We start from the raw sequence: 12,447 nt of genomic DNA, 5'->3' as shown, positions 1-12,447 counted from the left end.
TATATGTTTGTAATTTGTTTGCAGATGGCACTTAGCTTAATATTTTATCTAATGTGATACAATTTCGACATTTCTTAAGTGTCCTAATATTTTTGAGGCCACTGTATGCATCTGTAATGGAATCCAGTCATATTTATCATGCAGTAGCTTCTCTGATAACCAAAGAGATGAATTGATGTGTTTTCAGTCTGATGTTCTCACGGTGTCTCTCTGGGAGTCAATGTTAAGGCACTGCTTTGAAGATGAGGGCTCCAAATCAGTGTGGGAATGAGAGGGATGCTTTCTGTGGTCCACAGTGACTCCTCTTCTGATCTTGTGTGTGTGTGTGTGTGTGTGTGTGTGTGTGTGTGTGTGTGTGTGTGTGTGTGTGTGTGTGTGTGTGTGTGTGTGTGTGTGTGTGTGTGTGTGTGTGTGTGTGTTAGGTCAGTGGCTGGTGCTGATTTTTAATCATGTAGGGCGTATGTGTGTGGGGGTGTGTTTGACACTCGCAGTCTGCGGAATTCAGACAGGGAGTGGGAGTATTCTGGAAATCACAAGGAGTGGTTTGAAGGCCGAAGTGTGTAATTTTTAATAAAATACTTACTCCTATCCCAGTTTAATATGCAGAATAAATATATAGGTATACTGTTTGAGGAGCGATTTCCCCCAAAAGTGCAATAATGTGTCTCTGTGCCGCTATCAATCCATTTTTATTGTCAGACAGAGCGACTTTTCGGGAAACCTGTTTGAAAGTAATACTTATTTCTCAATTAAATTTGGAGATGCTAGTGGCACAGAAATTGCACAGTTCAGCTTGTAAAAACAGAGCTCCATTCTTAACCCATTCATTTAAGAAGAAAACACCCATATGTGTGAGCAATGAACACTGAACAGAGCTTTATCAGCTTAAAAAAAGAAAAAGAAAAAGAAAAAAAAAGAGCTGCCTGCTTACATTTTATTGATCCCTGAGGGGAAATTTAGTGCTAAACGGCTGCAACATCAAACACAGAGTGCACAACACTTAGTTGCACACAAAGTTAATTGCATAAATCTATGGATAAGCAGGCTATAGACTCCTAACCCTCAAATGAACTTGCGTAAAAGAGTGGTTGAGGGTTACTCGCACAGTACATTCAGACAATTCATCTTGAATAAATCAGCTACAGGAAGTCAAAGCTTTTATTTAGAGATGTTTTTTTCCCCTTTGAGATAATTGTTCAGAAGCTGAATTGAGCTGAAGACTAAAAACTTTACTTTTCATAGCATATCCACAACCTTGCTTTTTTAGTCTTTATTATTATTATTATACTTATTTATTAATCCTTAAAGGGCCCCTATTATGGATTTAAGTGAATGAAAACATCCTGCAAAGTTTTAAATTTGAAAGTGCACCGTAGTTATTGTCTTTCAAAAGTAAGAGTCGACACTGAGTCAATTAAGTGAATCGTTTTTCAAACGATTCATAAGCTGTTTCGTTGTGACGTCAAAACGAAACATTAGCATATTGCCCGCCCACTTATTGCGCGCGCAGACACCAGGGAAAACTTGAACCTCAAACCAGCAGCTGATTCCTGTGGATACTGGATAGCATCATGTCGAGAAGATGCTGTGCTCTACAATGTGAAGGTAAAGCCAGTTTTTTTTTTTTTTTTCACTGCCCAAGGACGAGCATGTGAAGAATCAGTGGTTAAAGTTCATCTTTACCATGATACCACAGCAGTATAATCCTAAACTTTTGACGTGTTCCCTTTATTTTACTGACGACTGCTTCTCAAATCTCCGAGTTCAATGTAGGATTCGCAAACCGCTTGCTCTTGAAAGATGGTGTTAAAAATACTTAGTTTTGAGTTTTATATTGTGTTGGTCTCCTGCTAACTGGTTAACTCACATTATTACTGTCTTACTGAAATTCTTCTGCTAATCAGTTGTGGGCACTATTACCTAAAACTGTGTCTATTAATGCAGATTGTCGTTCTCACTACTTTGAGGAAAGATTAAGCATGGAGCAAGATCTGTTTTACCAACGTTTATGTCAGTCATTCACGCTAGAGCTCGGCTAATGTATACATTGCATACTTACACTGTTATTGATACAGTTTCCACGTGTTCACCGCAATATATTAGAAAAAATAGTCTGTAAATAAATTATTACAAGTAAAATAATCGGTTTGTTGATCGACATGCACTTGTTCATGCTGATGGTGAGGAATTACAGTTGCAACATCTCACAATGTGCCTCAAACTGAGTAGTGTATCACTGAGAAACGTCCTGCTCGAGTCATCCTTGCGATGGAGGTTCGGGTTGAATGACTAGATCTTCCAATGTTTTATCATTGGACTCTCGCTCGGATTGATATGGTAAAATCAAAGTCATTGTTCACTATAGTGTTTAGTTTACGGTTTAGTTGAGGGATTTTAAGAGATTGATTCATCTGATGAGTCGTTTGAGAAATATTGAAAATCTGGTGATGTGCAAATGTATATTATGAGGAAAGTTAAACAGTTTTTTGATCTTTGATGCATGTAAACCTGTGTTAGGAGATTCCAAAACAACATTAGGAAACTTATAATAGGGGCACTTTAATTTCCCTTTGGGGATTAATAAATTAGTATTCTATAGAATATTATTATTATTGGTCATTATATATATATATATATATATATATATATATATATATATATATATATATATATATATATATATATATAATGACCACGAGGGTGGGACAATCTGTCACTCACATGACATCACAGCAATAATTCAAAGGCTAAGTCTGGCTTAAGTTCTGTTCATTTAAGTTTGTTCATTTAATTATATTAATAATTAATTATACTCAATTCTTGACTGAATTCCAGGCCTTTGCTTCACATTACATATGGAAAAATAGTAAGTACTCAGCTTGGTTAAGTGTGTGCATGTGTGTTTGTGTGTGTGTGTGCGCGCCTGTCACAGAGCACCTCATCTCAGGGGGAGCTCCGGATGCTTTTTGCACTGAAGTGACGGATCTCTATCACACCCTGTCACACACAGTCACACTCGCACCCTTTGCCTTGGTCCACGCTCTGTCCCTGCATGCCCCATATGTGTGTGCATGTGTGATGGTGATGCTCTCAGTGTGTCTATGAGTGTTTGTGGGATGTCAGATGTGCCCCATCTGCAGCATATGAGTTGTGTAATAAGCTCGCTCAGAGCCAGGCAAGGTGAAGGACAGCAAGAGTGAAGAAAAGTGGGAAAAGAGAGTCAGAGAGACAATCTGAGGCTTCTCCAGACATAACTGCATATTCATATCTCCAGAACTAATCCTTCGACAGTGGTCCGTCTCCTGTGTGTGAACGTATGCCACCTGGCCTGATGTGATGGTGGTATCAGCCTCTCAATCACCTCTGCAACAGGCAAATGGTAAAGACTCTCGCAGGCACAATAATCCTGCTTTAGACATGCGCTGACACACACGAGTCCCAATGTCTCAGTTTTATCATATTTAAATCCTCAGCGACGCATTGCTCTGATTGTCTCTGCTGTGTGCTTCCTTTAGTCTGCTCCTCTCAATGTTGATGTTGAACTTTACGCTCTCAGATGGCTCATTCAGCACCACCGAACCACGCTACACCATTTTACTTGTGCTAAAAGTATCCCTGGAGAAGTTAAGACCATCGCATGAATTATACATAGGGTATAAACATTGTCATAATGCTCTTATTATAGCAATGAGCCCGGCCAAGATATTCTGCACCCAACGTGCTGACTTCCTCTATATACGGTATAGCTACAATTACTGAGCTTGAGATAAAGAGATAGGCCTCATGGATAATGCTGAGAATTTTTACCTCTTAATCAACCCTCCCTAGCATTTTTGCCTCTCTTTCGTTCCTCACTGTCTTTTTTCTCACTTTCTCAAGCAGATGTTTTTTTTTTTTTCTCCTGTCCTGTGGGCTTATAAATGAGAACGGCTGCAATCTTCATCTTAAGCTCTGAGAAATTGCATTGGTAAGAGCATGTGAATAATACGGCTGCTCCCATGCCAATGCCAAGATCTTCTTACTCCTATTGACAAAGACCTCACAAACATGGTTGGAGTGCGGAAAGGAGGGTATACATATATAATGATTTTTAAATGATTATTGTCTCATAAAAATATAAAAAATTATTTTAATTAAAATGATAATTTAAGGAAAGGCAAAATAGTTTAAACCAAATGAAGACTTTCTGAAATTCATCTTATTTTTTATTTAATTATTTATTTTTAAATTGTTGAAGTGATAAAATAATTTTATAATTAAACATTTTGTATTAATTAACAAAATTATGTAAAATAGAATGACTAGTGTTGCTAGTGGTCTCACATTTTTGGATCTCACTATATAGCTACCGAAACAGATCCCTCTGATTTCCTTTGTCACACTTGACAGGTCTTGTTTTTCTTCATTTCATCTCCTTTTATCATTGCATTTATTGGTTGTTACATACAGTATGTGTTTATGTGGTGTATTTCTATTTTTTCATTTCCCATCAGTCCTTCTGGCTGATAAAGACTGAAATATGTTTTCGTCCAGATCCAGCTGATTTTAGTCTGGAAGCGTCTTGGATCCTCTCTTGGGGGAAGGTTGTGTCTGACTGTATTGAAAAGACAGAGTTCTCTTTATGCAGCCGTTTGCCAATATAAACTTAAAATGAACTCTTTGAGGCTTGCAGTGGAATTTGTAATACCTTTTTATGCTCAGTACTCCTGGTTATTTATTATAACATTTCTGAGAAAACAAAACATTAAAAGTGTAACAAGTAGGATATATATCATGCATATATATATATATATATATATATATATATATATATATATATATATATATATATATATATATATATATATATATATATATATATCCTACTTGTTACACTTGTTATATATATATATATATATATATATATATATATATATATATATATATATATATATATATATATATATATATATGACCAAAGGTCTATGTCTGATAGAAATATAAAAATCAAAGAAAAAAAATAATGAATTAAAAACAGTTAATGAGGTCTTTTACAAGCGTTCCAACAAGCTCAAATTGTACGTGCTCAAAAGTATCCATGAAACAGGGTTTGCTCTTTCTTTTTGAAGTAGCTGCTTAATTATGCTGAAGGACTTTGTCTTCTCAATCAATCTCAGCTAAGACTTTAACAGAAGCATAAAAAGATTAGTAGGAGTATGTTAAAGTGCATTGTATAATTCATGGTGCTTTGCAGGTACTTTTAAGCGTCAAAAGCTTCTGTGGGTGTCGAGCTGAAGTCTGCTGGCAGGAGGTTGCACCAGCTTGAAAAGTCTCTGAGCTTTGCAAGCGGTTCGGTGTTGTTTTCAATAAGTTTTCATTTAGAACATCAGATTCAGTTTGATTAAGGAAAACTACCAGAGAATCTTTGTAGAGGGTGTATGTTAAGGGTTTCGGTGGTTCAAACACTGCCAAAAAGTCTCCAGTCTCCCGTGTCTATGCTTTGAAGAGCAGGAGAACACTTTATCAACTTGACTGCTTTTTCCTCTGTAATGTGATCCACACGGTTATGTGAAAGCACATAGTCATATCTGTTCTCTGTCACTCTCTAATGTGAAATATGAGGGGAGACGTTGCGTTGATCCACTCTAATTGTCTGGAATGTTCTGGGCTGCTTAGGAATTTATACTTTCAAATCCCGGCGCTCGCCAACTCACATGTGCGTTAGGCAGCGTGTCTGTACTCCGTACCCTGTCTCACAGCAATTTAGCGAGCTGAGGTGTAACCTGTGACGCATGACATGTTCAGCAAAGATGAAAATGGAAACTCAAAGGGCCAGAATCAAATTGGTAATACTGACTTTATCAGCGCAGACTGTCAAATGACAGCTTAAACATATGTAAGACTGATAATAAGAATGTTGTAAGAGGACAGAGAGGGTTCCAGGAACAAGTTTGGGACTTATCATTCAGTTATGAGATATGAAATTAGATGAATAACACACTGAGGAAATGAGGAAATGTCTCTCAAGCGACATTTATCCACGCACATTGGTCATTTTTACCTTGTTTCAGGGTATTCTTGAAGCATTGGTTATCTTTGAATGTTATGTGTGGCTATATGGTGACATTTTTAATTAAAGTAGACCTTCTGTATGAATGCATGGTAAATTGCTCTGTAAATTGCATGGGCAAATATGCCCCCCTGTATACATAATACAACATGCATGTTATCATGCAATGTGCTTTTCAAAGGTTTTTAAAATAAGTATCTTATGGTCTCCAAGGCTACATTTATTTGATCAAAAATACAGTTAAACTGTAATTTTGTTAGATACTATTCCAAGTTAAAATAACTGTTTTCTATTTTAATATATTTTTTAAATGTAATTTCTTTTTCATTATCTAGTTATCCAGTCACGTGATCCTTCAGAAATCATTCTAATGTGCTGTTTTGGTGTTTTAGAAACAATTCTTATTATTATCAATGTTGAAAACAAGTGTGCTGCTTAACATTTTTGTGGAAACCGTGATGCATGTTTTTTTCAGGATTCATTTATGAGTAGAATGTTTAAAAGAACAGCATTTTGTAATAATCTAAAAAGAAATGAGTCACTTTTTATTAATTTAATGCATCATTGCTGAATAAAATTATTGATTTTTTACTGTTACTAAGAAATGTAACAGGTAGGTTAACTGACAGTACGTTAATGCAATTCTCACATTTCTCATGAAAAATATAACTGAATCACAGTTTTCACAGACTTTCAGAAGAATAAGAATTTAATCCATCTGTAGTGCTTTTCACAATTGTTCCAAAGCAGCTTTACAAAGAATAGTGCCTTCAGAGGCACTATAAAAAAAAATTTAATAAATGAGGAGGTAATCTTGGGAGGAATGAGACCCCACCTCATTGGGCTGGCACATATTTAAACAATTGTATTCAAAGCATGCATACATAAATATTTATTCAAACAGATATAATCCAGCCACATATTATTAATGATAACACTGGCGTCCAAACGTAACCAAGGCTCTTAAAGAGACCACAGAATTATGTATTTGTTGAGCATGGATAAACATTGCTATAGTGACATTTCCTTGTAAGACTGAGCTTGGTGAAATTGTGACATAAGAGGTATGTAACTGGTTAGGTGGGAGAATTTGGGCCCATATAATATCCTGATTGAGTGTTGAATTTATCTTTTGCTGGCTTGCAGACTAGTCGCTGTATCAACACTGAATGTATAATTCTATCCACCAGACACTTGGAGACAAAACCAACATAGTTACATGGTGTTTTTATTTGTTTTGTGTTCCTGTGATGTTTTGGTGTTATTTAAATGAAACAGCACTGCATTAGCATTGCCTGTGGCACTGTTTTATTTTGATGTATAACATCCTGGTTATTGCTACAACAATTTAGTTATCTTAGCTAAAAGAAATAAAATAAAATAATAATAATCCGGCGAGTGATTGCAAGCAGTATTTTGTCTGTATTGAGAATTTGTTCTGAATAGAAGACAGCGATATGTAATGCATTTATACAACCTTTTTTTCAAGGTCTCATCACTTAATCTACTCGTTTTTCTTTCTTTTTTTTCTTCTGCTTCTGTTGTTGTATGTGTCAGCCTGTTTTGATTGAAAGATTTAAACCAGTATTGCAATATGCTCTGATTTGTGTCAAAACTCTATCTTCTTTTGACAACTTCTCACTTTCAACTTGTTTGTACACATATGGACACAAAATATCAAAGTAAGCCCCAAAATATTCATCTAATAATAACATTTAAGGTCTAAAAGTGTTGAATGTACACATTTTTATTTTTCATACAGCAAAAGTGGGCAGTGGTTCATACTATCAAGCTCTAAAAAAAGGAAGAACATTTTTACCAACACAATAAAAAAATAAAAGTAGTTTAAGCACTATTGCCCAGTTCCACAGACAAGGCTTACGCCTAGTCTCAGACTAAAATGATGTTGAAGCTGTTTTAACTGAAAGCAACTTGCACTAATATATCTGTCAGTACCATTGTTTTGTCTTAAGATGCTCACCAGTAATGTTTTTTTAAGGCACGTTTATAAAAGCTTCTTAAATGTCCTAATTGAACTAAGGCCTAGTCCTGGCTTAATCTAAACCCTGTCTGCTTTAAATGTGAATAGTCTGGTTTAGAAATGTAAGTTTGCTAACTTATGAGTTTACCTGATTGACACATTTGACAAATTGTTGTAGTCTATTTTTTGAAGCACACAATGATTTCAAAATTCATGCATGCCTGCAAATCATAGGCATCATAAATAAACAACATCTTTCTGAACCATTTGATCATTATTGTGAGTGAAAAAAAATCAATTATTAAATGAAAATTTAATTAACAATTAATTGAGAGAATACTTATATATGATGAGACTATTTTATTTTTTGGGGATGAACTTTAATGGTAGAAAAAAATTGGAAAAAGGTGTTAAATTTCTTATCATATAATGGTTGTTTGCATAGAGAGATTGAGAGGAACATTCAAATGCATACAATGGCATCCCTCCAGATCTGAGTAGCAGAGACAGATGTTAGGTGTTGTGTCACATGCTTGCTCTCTCTCTCTCTCTCTCTCTCTCTCTCTCTCTCTCTCTCTCTCTCTCTCTCTCTCTCTCTCTCTCTCTCTCTCTCTCTCTCTCTCTCTCGTTGCTGAAGATTTCTTCCTTTAGCTCTTGCAGTGTCCTCCATTTCCCTGGGGAGCCATTACAGCGTGGTGCTCAGTGCGAGATAATGGAAGGGTAATGAATTTCCAAACTAATCTATATTAGAGCTGTTCTCTGAGTCAGGGGCCACAGAGAGATACATAGTGAGCGAAAAGAAAGAAAGAAAGAGGGAATGAGGAAGGGACATGCTCCTTGACTTTTTGTCTTTGCTGTTTGTATGACCCTCTGAATCACACAAGAACTCACTGTAGGATAAAGATTTTTGAAACTCTCGTGGTTAAGGTTACGGACTAGCATTAACCTTATCAGAAAGCTGCTCTCCAGACAGTGTGTTAAAACAAGCCAGGGAATTCAGTAGCACTTGGTACTGGCCTGACAATGCTCACAGATTAACTTTCGTTTGTTCTTGGGCATGCTTGAGATTTGGAAATAGAAAAGCTCATTTGGCAACTTGGGAAAGAAGTTTTAACTGTATTTAAACAATATCTCATGCATAGTCCAGTTTTAAAGCTGCGGTTTTCAACTGGTGGGATAGGGTTCAAATAGGTTCATGGACAGCAGGGTAAAACAGTGATAAATGCAAATAATAACATCCCACTGATCATATGATCATGAATATTTAGGTTAAATCTTGAAGAAAGGTCAATTAGAAAACAACTCTGTCTTACATGCAATGAGGATAAAAATGGCTTAAACATGTTTTGCTTCGCTTTGCTTTGCTTGTCCCTTATATATGAATTATATTAGTATATTTATCCATTCATTCTCCAAACCACTTTATATTATATTATATTATGTTATATTATATTATATTATATTATATTATATTATATTATATTATATTATATTAGAAACAGTTCCATTATGTTTGGTTCCCTTTCATACTGCGTCTAGCTAGAGGAAAACTCCTTTCTCCGAAATACTGAAGCCTTTATAAAATAACGCAATGCTTACTGCACAGCATAGCTGTGCTGAGGCTTACTCTTATGCTATTGGCTGGTCAGTGGGAACTGCACGAACCAATAGCAGAGCGGCGTAACTGCGTGACAACGGTCACTGCAAGTGTGTTGTCTGCCTGGGTAAGGCCCACGCTGATGCCACTCTTAGCGAGTCCAGCTGCTCTCACTGTGAGAGTATGCCGCTCGCCTCTCTCCACTCAAAGATAGCACTCTTTTCAGAGCGCGACCCCACCCCTCGCGCTATCCCGTTCCCTTTTCCTGTCGAGCCTCAGCGGAAAAATCGGCGGAGTCAGAGGGCTGAGTATAGGGAGATAGGTGAGCTCACGCCGGCCCAGATCCCGCGCGCCTCACCGTCTCCTCAGAGACAGATGTCGCCCGTGATGTTTTTCCACGCAGACCAGCACCCCCCGCTCGACGCCGGGGGTCTCATCTCATTCGGGGGATTTGATGAGGAGCTGTGCAATGGCTCAGTATCATTGGTAGCTTCTGACGCTGAGTATTGGTCAGGCTCTGCTGAGGACCTCGCCCCATCGCCGTCTCAGCACCACAGCGACTCCAAGGCTGGTGTGGACGCCAAACTCATTCTCATTCTCACTAAGGCCGTCAGCGAGCTCGGCCTGGACTGGGCCTCACCTGAAGAGCCTGCACGCTCTGCACGCCTGCGTCTCTCTTCCTCATCTGCGCTCTCGATCGTTGACGGTGCCGAGGAAAAAGGCTATGAGAGGCTGCTTCCGCTCGAGTAAGCCAAGGTTTTACCACCTGTCTAAGCCCTGCAGGACTACCTCAGCCTTAGCGGGTAGGTCCTATACGTCAGCTGGCCAGGCTGGCTTCGCCCTCCACTCGATGGCGGTCCTCCAGGTCTTTCAGGCCAAGCTCCTCCGTGCCATGGATGAGGCTGGTCCCGACCCAGAAGCTTTCCGCGACCTCCGCAGCGCCACAGACCTGGCCCTGCACGCTACTAAAGCCACCGCCCAGGCCATAGGTAGATCCGTGGCCAGCCTTGTGGTGTTAGAGCGACACCTGTGGCTCAATTTGACTGAGATCAAGGACGCAGACAAAACCGCCTTCCTTGACTCTCCCGTCTCACCCGCGGTGGACGGCTTTGCAGAGCGTTTCACCACGGCACAGAAGGCGTCCCAGGCTATGAGACACTTTTTGCCTAAACGCTCCAGCTCTGCTTCCTCGAGTCTCTGCCTCCAACTTGAGCCGGCCTTCAGCTCTTGGTCAAGCACGGAGACACGGTTGCACATCAACTGCCTGGAAATGATCACAGTTGTGCTAGCCCTCAAGGCCTTCCTACCACGTCTCTCGGGTCACCATGTCTTGGTCCGGTCGGACAACACGACAGAGGTTTCCTACATAAACCACCAAGGCGTGCTAAGGTCGAGATGGCTATACAAACTGGCCAGAGACCTCATCCTATGGGCGAGTGGCAACCTGCGCTCTCTGAGAGCAATGCATGTCCCAGGCAGACTGAACCAGGGAGCAGACATGCTGTCTAGGGGCCAGGTGTCCCCCGGAGAATGGACTCTTCACCCTCAAACGATTCAATTGATATGGTGTGTTTTCGGGAGGGCAGAGGTCGACCTCTTCGCCTCCAAAGACAACTGTCATTGCCCAACATTTTTCTCAAAGAGCAGAGACGCGCTGGCCCACAATTGGCCCAGCCGTCTACTTTATGCTTTTCCTCCGGTCTCGCTCCTTCCCCAGGTCTTAAAGAGGATCAAGGAAGGCAGACATGTAGTCCTACTAGTGGCCCCTGTCTGGCGGACCCAACCTTGGTTCCCTGAGATGATTCAGCTGCTCGCAGCAACCCCGTGGCCAATTCCCCTGAGGAAAGACCTCCTTTCCCAGGCGAATTGGACGATCTGGCACCCCCGTCCCAAACTATGGGCACTACATGTGTGGCCCCTCGACGGGAGCTCGGGGACCTTCCAGCGAGCATCATGAGTACTATCAGTGAGGCTAGAGCTCCGTCTACCAGGTGCCTCTATGCTTTAAGTGGTCTGTGTTCTCTAGTTGGTGCGCAACCAGAAACCAGGACCCAGTCTCGTGTGAGGTATCGTAGATACTCTCATTTCTTCAAGAACTGTTGGATGCAGGCCGTTCTCCATCCACGCTTAAAGTATATGTGGCAGCCATCACAGCCTTTCACGTACTGACGGCTGGCCAGTCAGTGGGCAGGAACGACATGATTGTCCGCTTCCTGAAGGTAGCCAGGAGGCTTAACTCCCCACGGACCCCTACGGTGCCCTCCTGGGACCTATCAATGGTCCTTCGAGCACTGAAGGGGCCCCCGTTCGATCTAAAGCCACTTTCGCTGAAAACTGTGCTGCTGCTAGCATTAGCATCAGTCAAGCGAGTTAACGACCTGCAAGCGCTCTCTGTAAGCGCTTCCTGTCTGGATATTGGCCCGGGTGACTCTAAAGTCATCCTCAAACCAAGGCACGGCTATGTGCCCAAAGTGCTTTCAACCCTGTTCAAAGCACAGGTGATCACACTCTCTGCCCTCCCCTCCGCGGAGGATGAGCATCAGTTGCACCTGCTCTGCCCAGTCAGAGCTCTGAGAACATACACTGAGCGCTCCGCCCAGTACAGGCAGTCGGAGCAGCTTTTTGTGAGCTTCAGTGGCCGCACCAAAGGGCTTCTGGTCACGAAGCAAAGACTATCTAGATGGTTGGTGGATGCTATCGCTTTAGCCTACGTTTCTATGGGCCTGCAGTGCCCCATAGGCGTAAGGGCTCAGTCCACGAGAGGCATGGCCTCCTCCTGGGCATGGTCCAGCGGGGTATCCATTGGTGATATCTGTAGAG

General features: G+C 40.4%; 1 protein-coding gene across 1 annotated transcript in view; it reads right to left on the bottom strand.

Moving 5' to 3' along the window:
- The window catches only part of LOC307152235 (uncharacterized protein), a 295,127-nt gene that overhangs the window by 170,466 nt on the left and 112,214 nt on the right, over positions 1–12,447 (bottom strand). The window lies entirely within an intron of this gene.

This window comes from Squalius cephalus (assembly GCF_949319135.1).
Source record: "Squalius cephalus genome assembly, chromosome: 2".
In the NCBI taxonomy this organism is placed as follows: domain Eukaryota; kingdom Metazoa; phylum Chordata; class Actinopteri; order Cypriniformes; family Leuciscidae; genus Squalius; species Squalius cephalus.
The sequence above is the reverse complement of the archived record's forward strand: the minus strand, read 5'-3'. Positions and strand labels throughout refer to the sequence as shown.